This window comes from Phyllobates terribilis, unplaced genomic scaffold, assembly GCF_046119375.1.
Source record: "Phyllobates terribilis strain yellow unplaced genomic scaffold, ASM4611937v1 Scaffold_1049__1_contigs__length_452226, whole genome shotgun sequence".
Taxonomy (NCBI): Eukaryota; Metazoa; Chordata; class Amphibia; order Anura; family Dendrobatidae; genus Phyllobates; species Phyllobates terribilis.
Genome location: NW_027363809.1, coordinates 237,590 through 259,993, shown reverse-complemented (window position 1 = coordinate 259,993; position 22,404 = coordinate 237,590). Strand labels below are relative to the sequence as shown.

Below are 22,404 nucleotides of genomic sequence, written 5' to 3'. Positions count from 1 at the left end.
TTTAGAAACTGCATTAAAGAAGGGGTGCACCGGTCCTGGAGATACTGCAATACCAGGTCAATGCGTGGAGTGGACAGAGCAAGCTCTTTTTCCATCTCCCTGTTCTAAAAATCCATTTAATATATGGTCCCCAGATAGGGGACGTATCAGATATTAAACTGATAAGAACAGATACTACACTTGATCTTAGCCAAAAGGCCGAGAAGCGATAACCAGAATTGGTTTCAAACTACGGAGCCACCCAAGGATCCTAAAAAGTCCATTTGTGGAGATGAGCTCCTAGACTCCCGTTAAGAAGACATGTTGTCAACCTCTAGATCCCTTACATGCCTGCACTTTTCGGCTTGCTGCTGCTGCAATCCACGCGTTTTAGATCTGCATAACTCCACCTCTTTAAACACAGCACCTTCACCCCCTGCTGTTCCCACCCGCCTCAACACCGTTGGAAGGGAGGAGAACCAATTAAGGCGGGGGGTGGGGTGGAACGAGCAGCTGTCTACCCTTAGCAGGAGGGCTCCTGATTACATACCTCTCCTGCTGCTGCTGCTGCTGGCTGTCCAGCAGCAGACTGAAGGTGGCTGCTGCTGTGCACAGGTATATAAAGGCTCAGAGCCTATTATGACACGCGCAGCCAGCGTTCCATTGCCACATTCCATCTACTGCAGGCAGGATACCTGGCTGGCTGAATGTCGCTGAGAAGCTCACAGAGACCGCCATAAGCAACAGTTTAACAGAATGCCACAGACTAATCAACCAAACTTTTTGGGTTGGGTTCTCTTTTATAGTCTGCAGGCATTAAATGAAAGAAGTCAGTGTTCCAGCAGAAGGAGACAACGTTTCAGAAAAGGCATTGTAGCAAACCAAAAAAGAAATTTTAAGCGCAGCAGAGTAACCAGCGCACATACCTGTTAGCTCAGGTGAGTTTAAAAGGCTGCTGTTGATAACAAGGGCATTTGCTAAATAGATGGTGTGTGTGCAACAATATACTGAAAGGTCAATTATATTGTGCAGCTTATCTCACCACCTGTAGTTATTTAGGTGAAAGCTCCAAAATGCTTGCCTAATATGTCTGTTTATCCAAAAGGAAGTAAAAAGGGAGAGCTAGAAAGATAGCATTGCATCACATTACATGGCAATGCAATGCACAGTTGCTGAAGTTGAACCAAAATGAGCTTGTAATCTGGCTTCTGCAACTTTGAACATGAAAAATCCAATGAGGAGAAGAAAAGCAGAGCCAAAGAGTCCATCCCAAAATCCGACAAACAAGCAAAATGAACAAAAAACATTGAATTCAATTCTTTCTGATTTTAGAAATGCATTAAAGAAGGGGTGCACCGGTCCTGGAGATACTGCAATACCAGGTCAATGCGTGGAGTGGACAGAGCAAGCTCTTTTTCCATCTCCCTGTTCTAAAAATCCATTTAATATATGGTCCCCAGATAGGGGACGTATCAGATATTAAACTGATAAGAACAGATACTACACTTGATCTTAGCCAAAAGGCCGAGAAGCGATAACCAGAATTGGTTTCAAACTACGGAGCCACCCAAGGATCCTAAAAAGTCCATTTGTGGAGATGAGCTCCTGGACTCCCGTTAAGAAGACATGTTGTCAACCTCTAGATCCCTTACATGCCTGCACTTTTCGGCTTGCTGCTGCTGCAATCCACGCGTTTTAGATCTGCATAACTCCACCTCTTTAAACACAGCACCTTCACCCCCTGCTGTTCCCACCCGCCTCAACACCGTTGGAAGGGAGGAGAACCAATTAAGGCGGGGGGTGGGGTGGAACGAGCAGCTGTCTACCCTTAGCAGGAGGGCTCCTGATTACATACCTCTCCTGCTGCTGCTGCTGCTGGCTGTCCAGCAGCAGACTGAAGGTGGCTGCTGCTGTGCACAGGTATATAAAGGCTCAGAGCCTATTATGACACGCGCAGCCAGCGTTCCATTGCCACATTCCATCTACTGCAGGCAGGATACCTGGCTGGCTGAATGTCGCTGAGAAGCTCACAGAGACCGCCATAAGCAACAGTTTAACAGAATGCCACAGACTAATCAACCAAACTTTTTGGGTTGGGTTCTCTTTTATAGTCTGCAGGCATTAAATGAAAGAAGTCAGTGTTCCAGCAGAAGGAGACAACGTTTCAGAAAAGGCATTGTAGCAAACCAAAAAAGAAATTTTAAGCGCAGCAGAGTAACCAGCGCACATACCTGTTAGCTCAGGTGAGTTTAAAAGGCTGCTGTTGATAACAAGGGCATTTGCTAAATAGATGGTGTGTGTGCAACAATATACTGAAAGGTCAATTATATTGTGCAGCTTATCTCACCACCTGTAGTTATTTAGGTGAAAGCTCCAAAATGCTTGCCTAATATGTCTGTTTATCCAAAAGGAAGTAAAAAGGGAGAGCTAGAAAGATAGCATTGCATCACATTACATGGCAATGCAATGCACAGTTGCTGAAGTTGAACCAAAATGAGCTTGTAATCTGGCTTCTGCAACTTTGAACATGAAAAATCCAATGAGGAGAAGAAAAGCAGAGCCAAAGAGTCCATCCCAAAATCCGACAAACAAGCAAAATGAACAAAAAACATTGAATTCAATTCTTTCTGATTTTAGAAACTGCATTAAAGAAGGGGTGCACCGGTCCTGGAGATACTGCAATACCAGGTCAATGCGTGGAGTGGACAGAGCAAGCTCTTTTTCCATCTCCCTGTTCTAAAAATCCATTTAATATATGGTCCCCAGATAGGGGACGTATCAGATATTAAACTGATAAGAACAGATACTACACTTGATCTTAGCCAAAAGGCCGAGAAGCGATAACCAGAATTGGTTTCAAACTACGGAGCCACCCAAGGATCCTAAAAAGTCCATTTGTGGAGATGAGCTCCTGGACTCCCGTTAAGAAGACATGTTGTCAACCTCTAGATCCCTTACATGCCTGCACTTTTCGGCTTGCTGCTGCTGCAATCCACGCGTTTTAGATCTGCATAACTCCACCTCTTTAAACACAGCACCTTCACCCCCTGCTGTTCCCACCCGCCTCAACACCGTTGGAAGGGAGGAGAACCAATTAAGGCGGGGGGTGGGGTGGAACGAGCAGCTGTCTACCCTTAGCAGGAGGGCTCCTGATTACATACCTCTCCTGCTGCTGCTGCTGCTGGCTGTCCAGCAGCAGACTGAAGGTGGCTGCTGCTGTGCACAGGTATATAAAGGCTCAGAGCCTATTATGACACGCGCAGCCAGCGTTCCATTGCCACATTCCATCTACTGCAGGCAGGATACCTGGCTGGCTGAATGTCGCTGAGAAGCTCACAGAGACCGCCATAAGCAACAGTTTAACAGAATGCCACAGACTAATCAACCAAACTTTTTGGGTTGGGTTCTCTTTTATAGTCTGCAGGCATTAAATGAAAGAAGTCAGTGTTCCAGCAGAAGGAGACAACGTTTCAGAAAAGGCATTGTAGCAAACCAAAAAAGAAATTTTAAGCGCAGCAGAGTAACCAGCGCACATACCTGTTAGCTCAGGTGAGTTTAAAAGGCTGCTGTTGATAACAAGGGCATTTGCTAAATAGATGGTGTGTGTGCAACAATATACTGAAAGGTCAATTATATTGTGCAGCTTATCTCACCACCTGTAGTTATTTAGGTGAAAGCTCCAAAATGCTTGCCTAATATGTCTGTTTATCCAAAAGGAAGTAAAAAGGGAGAGCTAGAAAGATAGCATTGCATCACATTACATGGCAATGCAATGCACAGTTGCTGAAGTTGAACCAAAATGAGCTTGTAATCTGGCTTCTGCAACTTTGAACATGAAAAATCCAATGAGGAGAAGAAAAGCAGAGCCAAAGAGTCCATCCCAAAATCCGACAAACAAGCAAAATGAACAAAAAACATTGAATTCAATTCTTTCTGATTTTAGAAACTGCATTAAAGAAGGGGTGCACCGGTCCTGGAGATACTGCAATACCAGGTCAATGCGTGGAGTGGACAGAGCAAGCTCTTTTTCCATCTCCCTGTTCTAAAAATCCATTTAATATATGGTCCCCAGATAGGGGACGTATCAGATATTAAACTGATAAGAACAGATACTACACTTGATCTTAGCCAAAAGGCCGAGAAGCGATAACCAGAATTGGTTTCAAACTACGGAGCCACCCAAGGATCCTAAAAAGTCCATTTGTGGAGATGAGCTCCTGGACTCCCGTTAAGAAGACATGTTGTCAACCTCTAGATCCCTTACATGCCTGCACTTTTCGGCTTGCTGCTGCTGCAATCCACGCGTTTTAGATCTGCATAACTCCACCTCTTTAAACACAGCACCTTCACCCCCTGCTGTTCCCACCCGCCTCAACACCATTGGAAGGGAGGAGAACCAATTAAGGCGGGGGGTGGGGTGGAACGAGCAGCTGTCTACCCTTAGCAGGAGGGCTCTTGATTACATACCTCTCCTGCTGCTGCTGCTGCTGGCTGTCCAGCAGCAGACTGAAGGTGGCTGCTGCTGTGCACAGGTATATAAAGGCTCAGAGCCTATTATGACACGCGCAGCCAGCGTTCCATTGCCACATTCCATCTACTGCAGGCAGGATACCTGGCTGGCTGAATGTCGCTGAGAAGCTCACAGAGACCGCCATAAGCAACAGTTTAACAGAATGCCACAGACTAATCAACCAAACTTTTTGGGTTGGGTTCTCTTTTATAGTCTGCAGGCATTAAATGAAAGAAGTCAGTGTTCCAGCAGAAGGAGACAACGTTTCAGAAAAGGCATTGTAGCAAACCAAAAAAGAAATTTTAAGCGCAGCAGAGTAACCAGCGCACATACCTGTTAGCTCAGGTGAGTTTAAAAGGCTGCTGTTGATAACAAGGGCATTTGCTAAATAGATGGTGTGTGTGCAACAATATACTGAAAGGTCAATTATATTGTGCAGCTTATCTCACCACCTGTAGTTATTTGGGTGAAAGCTCCAAAATGCTTGCCTAATATGTCTGTTTATCCAAAAGGAAGTAAAAAGGGAGAGCTAGAAAGATAGCATTGCATCACATTACATGGCAATGCAATGCACAGTTGCTGAAGTTGAACCAAAATGAGCTTGTAATCTGGCTTCTGCAACTTTGAACATGAAAAATCCAATGAGGAGAAGAAAAGCAGAGCCAAAGAGTCCATCCCAAAATCCGACAAACAAGCAAAATGAACAAAAAACATTGAATTCAATTCTTTCTGATTTTAGAAACTGCATTAAAGAAGGGGTGCACCGGTCCTGGAGATACTGCAATACCAGGTCAATGCGTGGAGTGGACAGAGCAAGCTCTTTTTCCATCTCCCTGTTCTAAAAATCCATTTAATATATGGTCCCCAGATAGGGGACGTATCAGATATTAAACTGATAAGAACAGATACTACACTTGATCTTAGCCAAAAGGCCGAGAAGCGATAACCAGAATTGGTTTCAAACTACGGAGCCACCCAAGGATCCTAAAAAGTCCATTTGTGGAGATGAGCTCCTGGACTCCCGTTAAGAAGACATGTTGTCAACCTCTAGATCCCTTACATGCCTGCACTTTTCGGCTTGCTGCTGCTGCAATCCACGCGTTTTAGATCTGCATAACTCCACCTCTTTAAACACAGCACCTTCACCCCCTGCTGTTCCCACCCGCCTCAACACCGTTGGAAGGGAGGAGAACCAATTAAGGCGGGGGGTGGGGTGGAACGAGCAGCTGTCTACCCTTAGCAGGAGGGCTCCTGATTACATACCTCTCCTGCTGCTGCTGCTGCTGCTGGCTGTCCAGCAGCAGACTGAAGGTGGCTGCTGCTGTGCACAGGTATATAAAGGCTCAGAGCCTATTATGACACGCGCAGCCAGCGTTCCATTGCCACATTCCATCTACTGCAGGCAGGATACCTGGCTGGCTGAATGTCGCTGAGAAGCTCACAGAGACCGCCATAAGCAACAGTTTAACAGAATGCCACAGACTAATCAACCAAACTTTTTGGGTTGGGTTCTCTTTTATAGTCTGCAGGCATTAAATGAAAGAAGTCAGTGTTCCAGCAGAAGGAGACAACGTTTCAGAAAAGGCATTGTAGCAAACCAAAAAATAAATTTTAAGCGCAGCAGAGTAACCAGCGCACATACCTGTTAGCTCAGGTGAGTTTAAAAGGCTGCTGTTGATAACAAGGGCATTTGCTAAATAGATGGTGTGTGTGCAACAATATACTGAAAGGTCAATTATATTGTGCTGCTTATCTCACCACCTGTAGTTATTTAGGTGAAAGCTCCAAAATGCTTGCCTAATATGTCTGTTTATCCAAAAGGAAGTAAAAAGGGAGAGCTAGAAAGATAGCATTGCATCACATTACATGGCAATGCAATGCACAGTTGCTGAAGTTGAACCAAAATGAGCTTGTAATCTGGCTTCTGCAACTTTGAACATGAAAAATCCAATGAGGAGAAGAAAAGCAGAGCCAAAGAGTCCATCCCAAAATCCGACAAACAAGCAAAATGAACAAAAAACATTGAATTCAATTCTTTCTGATTTTAGAAACTGCATTAAAGAAGGGGTGCACCGGTCCTGGAGATACTGCAATACCAGGTCAATGCGTGGAGTGGACAGAGCAAGCTCTTTTTCCATCTCCCTGTTCTAAAAATCCATTTAATATATGGTCCCCAGATAGGGGACGTATCAGATATTAAACTGATAAGAACAGATACTACACTTGATCTTAGCCAAAAGGCCGAGAAGCGATAACCAGAATTGGTTTCAAACTACGGAGCCACCCAAGGATCCTAAAAAGTCCATTTGTGGAGATGAGCTCCTGGACTCCCGTTAAGAAGACATGTTGTCAACCTCTAGATCCCTTACATGCCTGCACTTTTCGGCTTGCTGCTGCTGCAATCCACGCGTTTTAGATCTGCATAACTCCACCTCTTTAAACACAGCACCTTCACCCCCTGCTGTTCCCACCCGCCTCAACACCGTTGGAAGGGAGGAGAACCAATTAAGGCGGGGGGTGGGGTGGAACGAGCAGCTGTCTACCCTTAGCAGGAGGGCTCCTGATTACATACCTCTCCTGCTGCTGCTGCTGCTGCTGGCTGTCCAGCAGCAGACTGAAGGTGGCTGCTGCTGTGCACAGGTATATAAAGGCTCAGAGCCTATTATGACACGCGCAGCCAGCGTTCCATTGCCACATTCCATCTACTGCAGGCAGGATACCTGGCTGGCTGAATGTCGCTGAGAAGCTCACAGAGACCGCCATAAGCAACAGTTTAACAGAATGCCACAGACTAATCAACCAAACTTTTTGGGTTGGGTTCTCTTTTATAGTCTGCAGGCATTAAATGAAAGAAGTCAGTGTTCCAGCAGAAGGAGACAACGTTTCAGAAAAGGCATTGTAGCAAACCAAAAAATAAATTTTAAGCGCAGCAGAGTAACCAGCGCACATACCTGTTAGCTCAGGTGAGTTTAAAAGGCTGCTGTTGATAACAAGGGCATTTGCTAAATAGATGGTGTGTGTGCAACAATATACTGAAAGGTCAATTATATTGTGCTGCTTATCTCACCACCTGTAGTTATTTAGGTGAAAGCTCCAAAATGCTTGCCTAATATGTCTGTTTATCCAAAAGGAAGTAAAAAGGGAGAGCTAGAAAGATAGCATTGCATCACATTACATGGCAATGCAATGCACAGTTGCTGAAGTTGAACCAAAATGAGCTTGTAATCTGGCTTCTGCAACTTTGAACATGAAAAATCCAATGAGGAGAAGAAAAGCAGAGCCAAAGAGTCCATCCCAAAATCCGACAAACAAGCAAAATGAACAAAAAACATTGAATTCAATTCTTTCTGATTTTAGAAACTGCATTAAAGAAGGGGTGCACCGGTCCTGGAGATACTGCAATACCAGGTCAATGCGTGGAGTGGACAGAGCAAGCTCTTTTTCCATCTCCCTGTTCTAAAAATCCATTTAATATATGGTCCCCAGATAGGGGACGTATCAGATATTAAACTGATAAGAACAGATACTACACTTGATCTTAGCCAAAAGGCCGAGAAGCGATAACCAGAATTGGTTTCAAACTACGGAGCCACCCAAGGATCCTAAAAAGTCCATTTGTGGAGATGAGCTCCTGGACTCCCGTTAAGAAGACATGTTGTCAACCTCTAGATCCCTTACATGCCTGCACTTTTCGGCTTGCTGCTGCTGCAATCCACGCGTTTTAGATCTGCATAACTCCACCTCTTTAAACACAGCACCTTCACCCCCTGCTGTTCCCACCCGCCTCAACACCGTTGGAAGGGAGGAGAACCAATTAAGGCGGGGGGTGGGGTGGAACGAGCAGCTGTCTACCCTTAGCAGGAGGGCTCCTGATTACATACCTCTCCTGCTGCTGCTGCTGCTGCTGGCTGTCCAGCAGCAGACTGAAGGTGGCTGCTGCTGTGCACAGGTATATAAAGGCTCAGAGCCTATTATGACATGCGCAGCCAGAGTTCCATTGCCACATTCCATCTACTGCAGGCAGGATACCTGGCTGGCTGAATGTCGCTGAGAAGCTCACAGAGACCGCCATAAGCAACAGTTTAACAGAATGCCACAGACTAATCAACCAAACTTTTTGGGTTGGGTTCTCTTTTATAGTCTGCAGGCATTAAATGAAAGAAGTCAGTGTTCCAGCAGAAGGAGACAACGTTTCAGAAAAGGCATTGTAGCAAACCAAAAAAGAAATTTTAAGCGCAGCAGAGTAACCAGCGCACATACCTGTTAGCTCAGGTGAGTTTAAAAGGCTGCTGTTGATAACAAGGGCATTTGCTAAATAGATGGTGTGTGTGCAACAATATACTGAAAGGTCAATTATATTGTGCAGCTTATCTCACCACCTGTAGTTATTTAGGTGAAAGCTCCAAAATGCTTGCCTAATATGTCTGTTTATCCAAAAGGAAGTAAAAAGGGAGAGCTAGAAAGATAGCATTGCATCACATTACATGGTAATGCAATGCACAGTTGCTGAAGTTGAACCAAAATGAGCTTGTAATCTGGCTTCTGCAACTTTGAACATGAAAAATCCAATGAGGAGAAGAAAAGCAGAGCCAAAGAGTCCATCCCAAAATCCGACAAACAAGCAAAATGAACAAAAAACATTGAATTCAATTCTTTCTGATTTTAGAAACTGCATTAAAGAAGGGGTGCACCGGTCCTGGAGATACTGCAATACCAGGTCAATGCGTGGAGTGGACAGAGCAAGCTCTTTTTCCATCTCCCTGTTCTAAAAATCCATTTAATATATGGTCCCCAGATAGGGGACGTATCAGATATTAAACTGATAAGAACAGATACTACACTTGATCTTAGCCAAAAGGCCGAGAAGCGATAACCAGAATTGGTTTCAAACTACGGAGCCACCCAAGGATCCTAAAAAGTCCATTTGTGGAGATGAGCTCCTGGACTCCCGTTAAGAAGACATGTTGTCAACCTCTAGATCCCTTACATGCCTGCACTTTTCGGCTTGCTGCTGCTGCAATCCACGCGTTTTAGATCTGCATAACTCCACCTCTTTAAACACAGCACCTTCACCCCCTGCTGTTCCCACCCGCCTCAACACCGTTGGAAGGGAGGAGAACCAATTAAGGCGGGGGGTGGGGTGGAACGAGCAGCTGTCTACCCTTAGCAGGAGGGCTCCTGATTACATACCTCTCCTGCTGCTGCTGCTGCTGGCTGTCCAGCAGCAGACTGAAGGTGGCTGCTGCTGTGCACAGGTATATAAAGGCTCAGAGCCTATTATGACACGCGCAGCCAGCGTTCCATTGCCACATTCCATCTACTGCAGGCAGGATACCTGGCTGGCTGAATGTCGCTGAGAAGCTCACAGAGACCGCCATAAGCAACAGTTTAACAGAATGCCACAGACTAATCAACCAAACTTTTTGGGTTGGGTTCTCTTTTATAGTCTGCAGGCATTAAATGAAAGAAGTCAGTGTTCCAGCAGAAGGAGACAACGTTTCAGAAAAGGCATTGTAGCAAACCAAAAAAGAAATTTTAAGCGCAGCAGAGTAACCAGCGCACATACCTGTTAGCTCAGGTGAGTTTAAAAGGCTGCTGTTGATAACAAGGGCATTTGCTAAATAGATGGTGTGTGTGCAACAATATACTGAAAGGTCAATTATATTGTGCAGCTTATCTCACCACCTGTAGTTATTTAGGTGAAAGCTCCAAAATGCTTGCCTAATATGTCTGTTTATCCAAAAGGAAGTAAAAAGGGAGAGCTAGAAAGATAGCATTGCATCACATTACATGGCAATGCAATGCACAGTTGCTGAAGTTGAACCAAAATGAGCTTGTAATCTGGCTTCTGCAACTTTGAACATGAAAAATCCAATGAGGAGAAGAAAAGCAGAGCCAAAGAGTCCATCCCAAAATCCGACAAACAAGCAAAATGAACAAAAAACATTGAATTCAATTCTTTCTGATTTTAGAAACTGCATTAAAGAAGGGGTGCACCGGTCCTGGAGATACTGCAATACCAGGTCAATGCGTGGAGTGGACAGAGCAAGCTCTTTTTCCATCTCCCTGTTCTAAAAATCCATTTAATATATGGTCCCCAGATAGGGGACGTATCAGATATTAAACTGATAAGAACAGATACTACACTTGATCTTAGCCAAAAGGCCGAGAAGCGATAACCAGAATTGGTTTCAAACTACGGAGCCACCCAAGGATCCTAAAAAGTCCATTTGTGGAGATGAGCTCCTGGACTCCCGTTAAGAAGACATGTTGTCAACCTCTAGATCCCTTACATGCCTGCACTTTTCGGCTTGCTGCTGCTGCAATCCACGCGTTTTAGATCTGCATAACTCCACCTCTTTAAACACAGCACCTTCACCCCCTGCTGTTCCCACCCGCCTCAACACCGTTGGAAGGGAGGAGAACCAATTAAGGCGGGGGGTGGGGTGGAACGAGCAGCTGTCTACCCTTAGCAGGAGGGCTCCTGATTACATACCTCTCCTGCTGCTGCTGCTGCTGGCTGTCCAGCAGCAGACTGAAGGTGGCTGCTGCTGTGCACAGGTATATAAAGGCTCAGAGCCTATTATGACACGCGCAGCCAGCGTTCCATTGCCACATTCCATCTACTGCAGGCAGGATACCTGGCTGGCTGAATGTCGCTGAGAAGCTCACAGAGACCGCCATAAGCAACAGTTTAACAGAATGCCACAGACTAATCAACCAAACTTTTTGGGTTGGGTTCTCTTTTATAGTCTGCAGGCATTAAATGAAAGAAGTCAGTGTTCCAGCAGAAGGAGACAACGTTTCAGAAAAGGCATTGTAGCAAACCAAAAAAGAAATTTTAAGCGCAGCAGAGTAACCAGCGCACATACCTGTTAGCTCAGGTGAGTTTAAAAGGCTGCTGTTGATAACAAGGGCATTTGCTAAATAGATGGTGTGTGTGCAACAATATACTGAAAGGTCAATTATATTGTGCAGCTTATCTCACCACCTGTAGTTATTTAGGTGAAAGCTCCAAAATGCTTGCCTAATATGTCTGTTTATCCAAAAGGAAGTAAAAAGGGAGAGCTAGAAAGATAGCATTGCATCACATTACATGGCAATGCAATGCACAGTTGCTGAAGTTGAACCAAAATGAGCTTGTAATCTGGCTTCTGCAACTTTGAACATGAAAAATCCAATGAGGAGAAGAAAAGCAGAGCCAAAGAGTCCATCCCAAAATCCGACAAACAAGCAAAATGAACAAAAAACATTGAATTCAATTCTTTCTGATTTTAGAAACTGCATTAAAGAAGGGGTGCACCGGTCCTGGAGATACTGCAATACCAGGTCAATGCGTGGAGTGGACAGAGCAAGCTCTTTTTCCATCTCCCTGTTCTAAAAATCCATTTAATATATGGTCCCCAGATAGGGGACGTATCAGATATTAAACTGATAAGAACAGATACTACACTTGATCTTAGCCAAAAGGCCGAGAAGCGATAACCAGAATTGGTTTCAAACTACGGAGCCACCCAAGGATCCTAAAAAGTCCATTTGTGGAGATGAGCTCCTGGACTCCCGTTAAGAAGACATGTTGTCAACCTCTAGATCCCTTACATGCCTGCACTTTTCGGCTTGCTGCTGCTGCAATCCACGCGTTTTAGATCTGCATAACTCCACCTCTTTAAACACAGCACCTTCACCCCCTGCTGTTCCCACCCGCCTCAACACCGTTGGAAGGGAGGAGAACCAATTAAGGCGGGGGGTGGGGTGGTACGAGCAGCTGTCTACCCTTAGCAGGAGGGCTCCTGATTACATACCTCTCCTGCTGCTGCTGCTGCTGGCTGTCCAGCAGCAGACTGAAGGTGGCTGCTGCTGTGCACAGGTATATAAAGGCTCAGAGCCTATTATGACACGCGCAGCCAGCGTTCCATTGCCACATTCCATCTACTGCAGGCAGGATACCTGGCTGGCTGAATGTCGCTGAGAAGCTCACAGAGACCGCCATAAGCAACAGTTTAACAGAATGCCACAGACTAATCAACCAAACTTTTTGGGTTGGGTTCTCTTTTATAGTCTGCAGGCATTAAATGAAAGAAGTCAGTGTTCCAGCAGAAGGAGACAACGTTTCAGAAAAGGCATTGTAGCAAACCAAAAAAGAAATTTTAAGCGCAGCAGAGTAACCAGCGCACATACCTGTTAGCTCAGGTGAGTTTAAAAGGCTGCTGTTGATAACAAGGGCATTTGCTAAATAGATGGTGTGTGTGCAACAATATACTGAAAGGTCAATTATATTGTGCAGCTTATCTCACCACCTGTAGTTATTTAGGTGAAAGCTCCAAAATGCTTGCCTAATATGTCTGTTTATCCAAAAGGAAGTAAAAAGGGAGAGCTAGAAAGATAGCATTGCATCACATTACATGGCAATGCAATGCACAGTTGCTGAAGTTGAACCAAAATGAGCTTGTAATCTGGCTTCTGCAACTTTGAACATGAAAAATCCAATGAGGAGAAGAAAAGCAAAGCCAAAGAGTCCATCCCCAAATCCGACAAACAAGCAAAATGAACAAAAAACATTGAATTCAATTCTTTCTGATTTTAGAAACTGCATTAAAGAAGGGGTGCACCGGTCCTGGAGATACTGCAATACCAGGTCAATGCGTGGAGTGGACAGAGCAAGCTCTTTTTCCATCTCCCTGTTCTAAAAATCCATTTAATATATGGTCCCCAGATAGGGGACGTATCAGATATTAAACTGATAAGAACAGATTTTTTTTTTTTATCGAAAGCCCGAATTCGTGTACAAAACCCGAGTGCGCTTAAAAAAGTGACAAGTGCCACAAAAAAAGTGCACTAGGATGCTGGTCTTCTTGAAACCCTCTCCAAAAGGAGAAGGGTCCCCCAAACCATTCCCCGTCCCTCCGAGCCAGAAGGCCACAGCGAGGAACAGGGACAAATAGCCACCTCCAGCCGGAGCCAGAGGCGACCCAATCTTACCCCCAGCACCTGCCCGAGTTCTCACCCGAGCAAGGCACTGGGAGCCAAAGACTGTGCTCCCCTCCCGGAAGAGGGGAGCCAACAACGCTCTCCTCCAGAAAGAGGAGAGCCAGGGGGGTTCAGGGGGGAGCGGAACCTGATGGCCACACACTCCCCCCCTAGACCTGCCAAGAGAGGAACCCGTAAGGGAACCGCATCCCGACAAAATCCTAGTAAGGACGTGGACACACGTGAAAAAGTGGACACACAGTGACAAAAAAATTAAATAAATAGTGAAGGTTTCACAGTATAATACTGCCCGGACCTTCGACCGGGAATTGAAAAATTCCCCATCCTAAGGCCAGAAGGCCCGGAATAAGGGTGTGTGTGAAGAAAGAAATATTGAAGTGCTAGTGCAAATGTGCCTTAAACTCAAGTGGGGTTCCCAATCCCAGTGAGTTGAGGCACCCCAGGGTCACCACTCCTGGGGCACTTCACACTTCGGGCTTTCGATCTTCCCCGACCCGATGGCGTCGATCCTGGGGGGCCATGCTTTCCACCAGATGACTATATTAGCCACCTGGCGTACTAACAAGCGCCTAAACCCCAGTGTGCATAATGTATCAATCTACTAGGGCGGCCAACATCCAAAACCGCCTTTTCGAAAGATACTACACTTGATCTTAGCCAAAAGGCCGAGAAGCGATAACCAGAATTGGTTTCAAACTACGGAGCCACCCAAGGATCCTGAAAAGTCCATTTGTGGAGATGAGCTCCTGGACTCCCGTTAAGAAGACATGTTGTCAACCTCTAGATCCCTTACATGCCTGCACTTTTCGGCTTGCTGCTGCTGCAATCCACGCGTTTTAGATCTGCATAACTCCACCTCTTTAAACACAGCACCTTCACCCCCTGCTGTTCCCACCCGCCTCAACACCGTTGGAAGGGAGGAGAACCAATTAAGGCGGGGGGTGGGGTGGAACGAGCAGCTGTCTACCCTTAGCAGGAGGGCTCCTGATTACATACCTCTCCTGCTGCTGCTGCTGCTGGCTGTCCAGCAGCAGACTGAAGGTGGCTGCTGCTGTGCACAGGTATATAAAGGCTCAGAGCCTATTATGACACGCGCAGCCAGCGTTCCATTGCCACATTCCATCTACTGCAGGCAGGATACCTGGCTGGCTGAATGTCGCTGAGAAGCTCACAGAGACCGCCATAAGCAACAGTTTAACAGAATGCCACAGACTAATCAACCAAACTTTTTGGGTTGGTTTCTCTTTTATAGTCTGCAGGCATTAAATGAAAGAAGTCAGTGTTCCAGCAGAAGGAGACAACGTTTCAGAAAAGGCATTGTAGCAAACCAAAAAAGAAATTTTAAGCGCAGCAGAGTAACCAGCGCACATACCTGTTAGCTCAGGTGAGTTTAAAAGGCTGCTGTTGATAACAAGGGCATTTGCTAAATAGATGGTGTGTGTGCAACAATATACTGAAAGGTCAATTATATTGTGCAGCTTATCTCACCACCTGTAGTTATTTAGGTGAAAGCTCCAAAATGCTTGCCTAATATGTCTGTTTATCCAAAAGGAAGTAAAAAGGGAGAGCTAGAAAGATAGCATTGCATCACATTACATGGCAATGCAATGCACAGTTGCTGAAGTTGAACCAAAATGAGCTTGTAATCTGGCTTCTGCAACTTTGAACATGAAAAATCCAATGAGGAGAAGAAAAGCAAAGCCAAAGAGTCCATCCCCAAATCCGACAAACAAGCAAAATGAACAAAAAACATTGAATTCAATTCTTTCTGATTTTAGAAACTGCATTAAAGAAGGGGTGCACCGGTCCTGGAGATACTGCAATACCAGGTCAATGCGTGGAGTGGACAGAGCAAGCTCTTTTTCCATCTCCCTGTTCTAAAAATCCATTTAATATATGGTCCCCAGATAGGGGACGTATCAGATATTAAACTGATAAGAACAGATTTTTTTTTTTTATCGAAAGCCCGAATTCGTGTACAAAACCCGAGTGCGCTTAAAAAAGTGACAAGTGCCACAAAAAAAGTGCACTAGGATGCTGGTCTTCTTGAAACCCTCTCCAAAAGGAGAAGGGTCCCCCAAACCATTCCCCGTCCCTCCGAGCCAGAAGGCCACAGCGAGGAACAGGGACAAATAGCCACCTCCAGCCGGAGCCAGAGGCGACCCAATCTTACCCCCAGCACCTGCCCGAGTTCTCACCCGAGCAAGGCACTGGGAGCCAAAGACTGTGCTCCCCTCCCGGAAGAGGGGAGCCAACAACGCTCTCCTCCAGAAAGAGGAGAGCCAGGGGGGTTCAGGGGGGAGCGGAACCTGATGGCCACACACTCCCCCCCTAGACCTGCCAAGAGAGGAACCCGTAAGGGAACCGCATCCCGACAAAATCCTAGTAAGGACGTGGACACACGTGAAAAAGTGGACACACAGTGACAAAAAAATTAAATAAATAGTGAAGGTTTCACAGTATAATACTGCCCGGACCTTCGACCGGGAGTTGAAAAATTCCCCATCCTAAGGCCAGAAGGCCCGGAATAAGGGTGTGTGTGAAGAAAGAAATATTGAAGTGCTAGTGCAAATGTGCCTTAAACTCAAGTGGGGTTCCCAATCCCAGTGAGTTGAGGCACCCCAGGGTCACCACTCCTGGGGCACTTCACACTTCGGGCTTTCGATCTTCCCCGACCCAATGGCGTCGATCCTGGGGGGCCATGCTTTCCACCAGATGACTATATTAGCCACCTGGCGTACTAACAAGCGCCTAAACCCCAGTGTGCATAATGTATCAATCTACTAGGGCGGCCAACATCCAAAACCGCCTTTTCGAAAGATACTACACTTGATCTTAGCCAAAAGGCCGAGAAGCGATAACCAGAATTGGTTTCAAACTACGGAGCCACCCAAGGATCCTGAAAAGTCCATTTGTGGAGATGAGCTCCTGGACTCCCGTTAAGAAGACATGTTGTCAACCTCTAGATCCCTTACATGCCTGCACTTTTCGGCTTGCTGCTGCTGCAATCCACGCGTTTTAGATCTGCATAACTCCACCTCTTTAAACACAGCACCTTCACCCCCTGCTGTTCCCACCCGCCTCAACACCGTTGGAAGGGAGGAGAACCAATTAAGGCGGGGGGTGGGGTGGAACGAGCAGCTGTCTACCCTTAGCAGGAGGGCTCCTGATTACATACCTCTCCTGCTGCTGCTGCTGGCTGTCCAGCAGCAGACTGAAGGTGGCTGCTGCTGTGCACAGGTATATAAAGGCTCAGAGCCTATTATGACACGCGCAGCCAGCGTTCCATTGCCACATTCCATCTACTCGCAGGCAGGATACCTGGCTGGCTGAATGTCGCTGAGAAGCTCACAGAGACCGCCATAAGCAACAGTTTAACAGAATGCCACAGACTAATCAACCAAACTTTTTGGGTTGGGTTCTCTTTTATAGTCTGCAGGCATTAAATGAAAGAAGTCAGTGTTCCAGCAGAAGGAGACAACGTTTCAGAAAAGGCATTGTAGCAAACCAAAAAAGAAATTTTAAGCGCAGCAGAGTAACCAGCGCACATACCTGTTAGCTCAGGTGAGTTTAAAAGGCTGCTGTTGATAACAAGGGCATTTGCTAAATAGATGGTGTGTGTGCAACAATATACTGAAAGGTCAATTATATTGTGCAGCTTATCTCACCACCTGTAGTTATTTAGGTGAAAGCTCCAAAATGCTTGCCTAATATGTCTGTTTATCCAAAAGGAAGTAAAAAGGGAGAGCTAGAAAGATAGCATTGCATCACATTACATGGCAATGCAATGCACAGTTGCTGAAGTTGAACCAAAATGAGCTTGTAATCTGGCTTCTGCAACTTTGAACATGAAAAATCCAATGAGGAGAAGAAAAGCAAAGCCAAAGAGTCCATCCCCAAATCCGACAAACAAGCAAAATGAACAAAAAACATTGAATTCAATTCTTTCTGATTTTAGAAACTGCATTAAAGAAGGGGTGCACCGGTCCTGGAGATACTGCAATACCAGGTCAATGCGTGGAGTGGACAGAGCAAGCTCTTTTTCCATCTCCCTGTTCTAAAAATCCATTTAATATATGGTCCCCAGATAGGGGACGTATCAGATATTAAACTGATAAGAACAGATACTACACTTGATCTTAGCCAAAAGGCCGAGAAGCGATAACCAGAATTGGTTTCAAACTACGGAGCCACCCAAGGATCCTGAAAAGTCCATTTGTGGAGATGAGCTCCTGGACTCCCGTTAAGAAGACATGTTGTCAACCTCTAGATCCCTTACATGCCTGCACTTTTCGGCTTGCTGCTGCTGCAATCCACGCGTTTTAGATCTGCATAACTCCACCTCTTTAAACACAGCACCTTCACCCCCTGCTGTTCCCACCCGCCTCAACACCGTTGGAAGGGAGGAGAACCAATTAAGGCGGGGGGTGGGGTGGAACGAGCAGCTGTCTACCCTTAGCAGGAGGGCTCCTGATTACATACCTCTCCTGCTGCTGCTGCTGCTGGCTGTCCAGCAGCAGACTGAAGGTGGCTGCTGCTGTGCACAGGTATATAAAGGCTCAGAGCCTATTATGACACGCGCAGCCAGCGTTCCATTGCCACATTCCATCTACTGCAGGCAGGATACCTGGCTGGCTGAATGTCGCTGAGAAGCTCACAGAGACCGCCATAAGCAACAGTTTAACAGAATGCCACAGACTAATCAACCAAACTTTTTGGGTTGGGTTCTCTTTTATAGTCTGCAGGCATTAAATGAAAGAAGTCAGTGTTCCAGCAGAAGGAGACAACGTTTCAGAAAAGGCATTGTAGCAAACCAAAAAAGACATTTTAAGCGCAGCAGAGTAACCAGCGCACATACCTGTTAGCTCAGGTGAGTTTAAAAGGCTGCTGTTGATAACAAGGGCATTTGCTAAATAGATGGTGTGTGTGCAACAATATACTGAAAGGTCAATTATATTGTGCAGCTTATCTCACCACCTGTAGTTATTTAGGTGAAAGCTCCAAAATGCTTGCCTAATATGTCTGTTTATCCAAAAGGAAGTAAAAAGGGAGAGCTAGAAAGATAGCATTGCATCACATTACATGGCAATGCAATGCACAGTTGCTGAAGTTGAACCAAAATGAGCTTGTAATCTGGCTTCTGCAACTTTGAACATGAAAAATCCAATGAGGAGAAGAAAAGCAAAGCCAAAGAGTCCATCCCCAAATCCGACAAACAAGCAAAATGAACAAAAAACATTGAATTCAATTCTTTCTGATTTTAGAAACTGCATTAAAGAAGGGGTGCACCGGTCCTGGAGATACTGCAATACCAGGTCAATGCGTGGAGTGGACAGAGCAAGCTCTTTTTCCATCTCCCTGTTCTAAAAATCCATTTAATATATGGTCCCCAGATAGGGGACGTATCAGATATTAAACTGATAAGAACAGATACTACACTTGATCTTAGCCAAAAGGCCGAGAAGCGATAACCAGAATTGGTTTCAAACTACGGAGCCACCCAAGGATCCTGAAAAGTCCATTTGTGGAGATGAGCTCCTGGACTCCCGTTAAGAAGACATGTTGTCAACCTCTAGATCCCTTACATGCCTGCACTTTTCGGCTTGCTGCTGCTGCAATCCACGCGTTTTAGATCTGCATAACTCCACCTCTTTAAACACAGCACCTTCACCCCCTGCTGTTCCCACCCGCCTCAACACCGTTGGAAGGGAGGAGAACCAATTAAGGCGGGGGGTGGGGTGGAACGAGCAGCTGTCTACCCTTAGCAGGAGGGCTCCTGATTACATACCTCTCCTGCTGCTGCTGCTGCTGGCTGTCCAGCAGCAGACTGAAGGTGGCTGCTGCTGTGCACAGGTATATAAAGGCTCAGAGCCTATTATGACACGCGCAGCCAGCGTTCCATTGCCACATTCCATCTACTGCAGGCAGGATACCTGGCTGGCTGAATGTCGCTGAGAAGCTCACAGAGACCGCCATAAGCAACAGTTTAACAGAATGCCACAGACTAATCAACCAAACTTTTTGGGTTGGGTTCTCTTTTATAGTCTGCAGGCATTAAATGAAAGAAGTCAGTGTTCCAGCAGAAGGAGACAACGTTTCAGAAAAGGCATTGTAGCAAACCAAAAAAGACATTTTAAGCGCAGCAGAGTAACCAGCGCACATACCTGTTAGCTCAGGTGAGTTTAAAAGGCTGCTGTTGATAACAAGGGCATTTGCTAAATAGATGGTGTGTGTGCAACAATATACTGAAAGGTCAATTATATTGTGCAGCTTATCTCACCACCTGTAGTTATTTAGGTGAAAGCTCCAAAATGCTTGCCTAATATGTCTGTTTATCCAAAAGGAAGTAAAAAGGGAGAGCTAGAAAGATAGCATTGCATCACATTACATGGCAATGCAATGCACAGTTGCTGAAGTTGAACCAAAATGAGCTTGTAATCTGGCTTCTGCAACTTTGAACATGAAAAATCCAATGAGGAGAAGAAAAGCAAAGCCAAAGAGTCCATCCCCAAATCCGACAAACAAGCAAAATGAACAAAAAACATTGAATTCAATTCTTTCTGATTTTAGAAACTGCATTAAAGAAGGGGTGCACCGGTCCTGGAGATACTGCAATACCAGGTCAATGCGTGGAGTGGACAGAGCAAGCTCTTTTTCCATCTCCCTGTTCTAAAAATCCATTTAATATATGGTCCCCAGATAGGGGACGTATCAGATATTAAACTGATAAGAACAGATACTACACTTGATCTTAGCCAAAAGGCCGAGAAGCGATAACCAGAATTGGTTTCAAACTACGGAGCCACCCAAGGATCCTGAAAAGTCCATTTGTGGAGATGAGCTCCTGGACTCCCGTTAAGAAGACATGTTGTCAACCTCTAGATCCCTTACATGCCTGCACTTTTCGGCTTGCTGCTGCTGCAATCCACGCGTTTTAGATCTGCATAACTCCACCTCTTTAAACACAGCACCTTCACCCCCTGCTGTTCCCACCCGCCTCAACACCGTTGGAAGGGAGGAGAACCAATTAAGGCGGGGGGTGGGGTGGAACGAGCAGCTGTCTACCCTTAGCAGGAGGGCTCCTGATTACATACCTCTCCTGCTGCTGCTGCTGCTGGCTGTCCAGCAGCAGACTGAAGGTGGCTGCTGCTGTGCACAGGTATATAAAGGCTCAGAGCCTATTATGACACGCGCAGCCAGCGTTCCATTGCCACATTCCATCTACTGCAGGCAGGATACCTGGCTGGCTGAATGTCGCTGAGAAGCTCACAGAGACCGCCATAAGCAACAGTTTAACAGAATGCCACAGACTAATCAACCAAACTTTTTGGGTTGGGTTCTCTTTTATAGTCTGCAGGCATTAAATGAAAGAAGTCAGTGTTCCAGCAGAAGGAGACAACGTTTCAGAAAAGGCATTGTAGCAAACCAAAAAAGACATTTTAAGCGCAGCAGAGTAACCAGCGCACATACCTGTTAGCTCAGGTGAGTTTAAAAGGCTGCTGTTGATAACAAGGGCATTTGCTAAATAGATGGTGTGTGTGCAACAATATACTGAAAGGTCAATTATATTGTGCAGCTTATCTCACCACCTGTAGTTATTTAGGTGAAAGCTCCAAAATGCTTGCCTAATATGTCTGTTTATCCAAAAGGAAGTAAAAAGGGAGAGCTAGAAAGATAGCATTGCATCACATTACATGGCAATGCAATGCACAGTTGCTGAAGTTGAACCAAAATGAGCTTGTAATCTGGCTTCTGCAACTTTGAACATGAAAAATCCAATGAGGAGAAGAAAAGCAAAGCCAAAGAGTCCATCCCCAAATCCGACAAACAAGCAAAATGAACAAAAAACATTGAATTCAATTCTTTCTGATTTTAGAAACTGCATTAAAGAAGGGGTGCACCGGTCCTGGAGATACTGCAATACCAGGTCAATGCGTGGAGTGGACTGAGCAAGCTCGTTTTCCATCTCCCTGTTCTAAAAATCCATTTAATATATGGTCCCCAGATAGGGGACGTATCAGATATTAAACTGATAAGAACAGATACTACACTTGATCTTAGCCAAAAGGCCGAGAAGCGATAACCAGAATTGGTTTCAAACTACGGAGCCACCCAAGGATCCTGAAAAGTCCATTTGTGGAGATGAGCTCCTGGACTCCCGTTAAGAAGACATGTTGTCAACCTCTAGATCCCTTACATGACTGCACTTTTCGGCTTGCTGCTGCTGCAATCCACGCGTTTTAGATCTGCATAACTCCACCTCTTTAAACACAGCACCTTCACCCCCTGCTGTTCCCACCCGCCTCAACACCGTTGGAAGGGAGGAGAACCAATTAAGGCGGGGGGTGGGGTGGAACGAGCAGCTGTCTACCCTTAGCAGGAGGGCTCCTGATTACATACCTCTCCTGCTGCTGCTGCTGCTGGCTGTCCAGCAGCAGACTGAAGGTGGCTGCTGCTGTGCACAGGTATATAAAGGCTCAGAGCCTATTATGACACGCGCAGCCAGCGTTCCATTGCCACATTCCATCTACTGCAGGCAGGATACCTGGCTGGCTGAATGTCGCTGAGAAGCTCACAGAGACCGCCATAAGCAACAGTTTAACAGAATGCCACAGACTAATCAACCAAACTTTTTGGGTTGGGTTCTCTTTTATAGTCTGCAGGCATTAAATGAAAGAAGTCAGTGTTCCAGCAGAAGGAGACAACGTTTCAGAAAAGGCATTGTAGCAAACCAAAAAAGAAATTTTAAGCGCAGCAGAGTAACCAGCGCACATACCTGTTAGCTCAGGTGAGTTTAAAAGGCTGCTGTTGATAACAAGGGCATTTGCTAAATAGATGGTGTGTGTGCAACAATATACTGAAAGGTCAATTATATTGTGCAGCTTATCTCACCACCTGTAGTTATTTAGGTGAAAGCTCCAATATGC

General features: G+C 45.7%; 16 non-coding genes and 2 pseudogenes across 16 annotated transcripts; all 18 read right to left on the bottom strand.

Moving 5' to 3' along the window:
• Positions 1 to 19: 19 nt before the first annotated feature.
• LOC141242579 (U2 spliceosomal RNA) lies at positions 20 to 210 on the bottom strand. Its single transcript, XR_012306983.1, has one exon. It is a non-coding gene; the product is annotated as a U2 spliceosomal RNA (small nuclear RNA).
• A 1,114-nt stretch (positions 211 to 1,324) lies between these two features.
• Positions 1,325 to 1,515, bottom strand: LOC141242578 (U2 spliceosomal RNA). The gene has a single exon (XR_012306982.1). It is a non-coding gene; the product is annotated as a U2 spliceosomal RNA (small nuclear RNA).
• Positions 1,516 to 2,630: 1,115 nt separating this feature from the next.
• Positions 2,631 to 2,821, bottom strand: LOC141242577 (U2 spliceosomal RNA). Its single transcript, XR_012306981.1, has one exon. It is a non-coding gene; the product is annotated as a U2 spliceosomal RNA (small nuclear RNA).
• Positions 2,822 to 3,936: 1,115 nt separating this feature from the next.
• Positions 3,937 to 4,127, bottom strand: LOC141242576 (U2 spliceosomal RNA). Its single transcript, XR_012306980.1, has one exon. It is a non-coding gene; the product is annotated as a U2 spliceosomal RNA (small nuclear RNA).
• A 1,115-nt stretch (positions 4,128 to 5,242) lies between these two features.
• On the bottom strand, positions 5,243 to 5,433 carry LOC141242575 (U2 spliceosomal RNA). The gene has a single exon (XR_012306979.1). It is a non-coding gene; the product is annotated as a U2 spliceosomal RNA (small nuclear RNA).
• Positions 5,434 to 6,551: 1,118 nt separating this feature from the next.
• LOC141242573 (U2 spliceosomal RNA) lies at positions 6,552 to 6,742 on the bottom strand. The gene has a single exon (XR_012306977.1). It is a non-coding gene; the product is annotated as a U2 spliceosomal RNA (small nuclear RNA).
• Positions 6,743 to 7,860: 1,118 nt separating this feature from the next.
• LOC141242572 (U2 spliceosomal RNA) lies at positions 7,861 to 8,051 on the bottom strand. The gene has a single exon (XR_012306976.1). It is a non-coding gene; the product is annotated as a U2 spliceosomal RNA (small nuclear RNA).
• Positions 8,052 to 9,169: 1,118 nt separating this feature from the next.
• Positions 9,170 to 9,360, bottom strand: LOC141242571 (U2 spliceosomal RNA). The gene has a single exon (XR_012306975.1). It is a non-coding gene; the product is annotated as a U2 spliceosomal RNA (small nuclear RNA).
• A 1,115-nt stretch (positions 9,361 to 10,475) lies between these two features.
• On the bottom strand, positions 10,476 to 10,666 carry LOC141242570 (U2 spliceosomal RNA). The gene has a single exon (XR_012306974.1). It is a non-coding gene; the product is annotated as a U2 spliceosomal RNA (small nuclear RNA).
• Positions 10,667 to 11,781: 1,115 nt separating this feature from the next.
• LOC141242569 (U2 spliceosomal RNA) lies at positions 11,782 to 11,972 on the bottom strand. The gene has a single exon (XR_012306973.1). It is a non-coding gene; the product is annotated as a U2 spliceosomal RNA (small nuclear RNA).
• A 1,115-nt stretch (positions 11,973 to 13,087) lies between these two features.
• Positions 13,088 to 13,271, bottom strand: LOC141242703 (U2 spliceosomal RNA). The gene has a single exon (XR_012307098.1). It is a non-coding gene; the product is annotated as a U2 spliceosomal RNA (small nuclear RNA).
• A 791-nt stretch (positions 13,272 to 14,062) lies between these two features.
• LOC141242745 (U2 spliceosomal RNA) lies at positions 14,063 to 14,154 on the bottom strand (annotated as a pseudogene).
• Positions 14,155 to 15,269: 1,115 nt separating this feature from the next.
• On the bottom strand, positions 15,270 to 15,453 carry LOC141242702 (U2 spliceosomal RNA). The gene has a single exon (XR_012307097.1). It is a non-coding gene; the product is annotated as a U2 spliceosomal RNA (small nuclear RNA).
• Positions 15,454 to 16,244: 791 nt separating this feature from the next.
• LOC141242744 (U2 spliceosomal RNA) lies at positions 16,245 to 16,336 on the bottom strand (annotated as a pseudogene).
• Positions 16,337 to 17,449: 1,113 nt separating this feature from the next.
• LOC141242568 (U2 spliceosomal RNA) lies at positions 17,450 to 17,640 on the bottom strand. The gene has a single exon (XR_012306972.1). It is a non-coding gene; the product is annotated as a U2 spliceosomal RNA (small nuclear RNA).
• Positions 17,641 to 18,755: 1,115 nt separating this feature from the next.
• LOC141242567 (U2 spliceosomal RNA) lies at positions 18,756 to 18,946 on the bottom strand. The gene has a single exon (XR_012306971.1). It is a non-coding gene; the product is annotated as a U2 spliceosomal RNA (small nuclear RNA).
• Positions 18,947 to 20,061: 1,115 nt separating this feature from the next.
• LOC141242566 (U2 spliceosomal RNA) lies at positions 20,062 to 20,252 on the bottom strand. Its single transcript, XR_012306970.1, has one exon. It is a non-coding gene; the product is annotated as a U2 spliceosomal RNA (small nuclear RNA).
• Positions 20,253 to 21,367: 1,115 nt separating this feature from the next.
• On the bottom strand, positions 21,368 to 21,558 carry LOC141242667 (U2 spliceosomal RNA). The gene has a single exon (XR_012307064.1). It is a non-coding gene; the product is annotated as a U2 spliceosomal RNA (small nuclear RNA).
• Between the last annotated feature and the right edge of the window lie 846 nt (positions 21,559 to 22,404).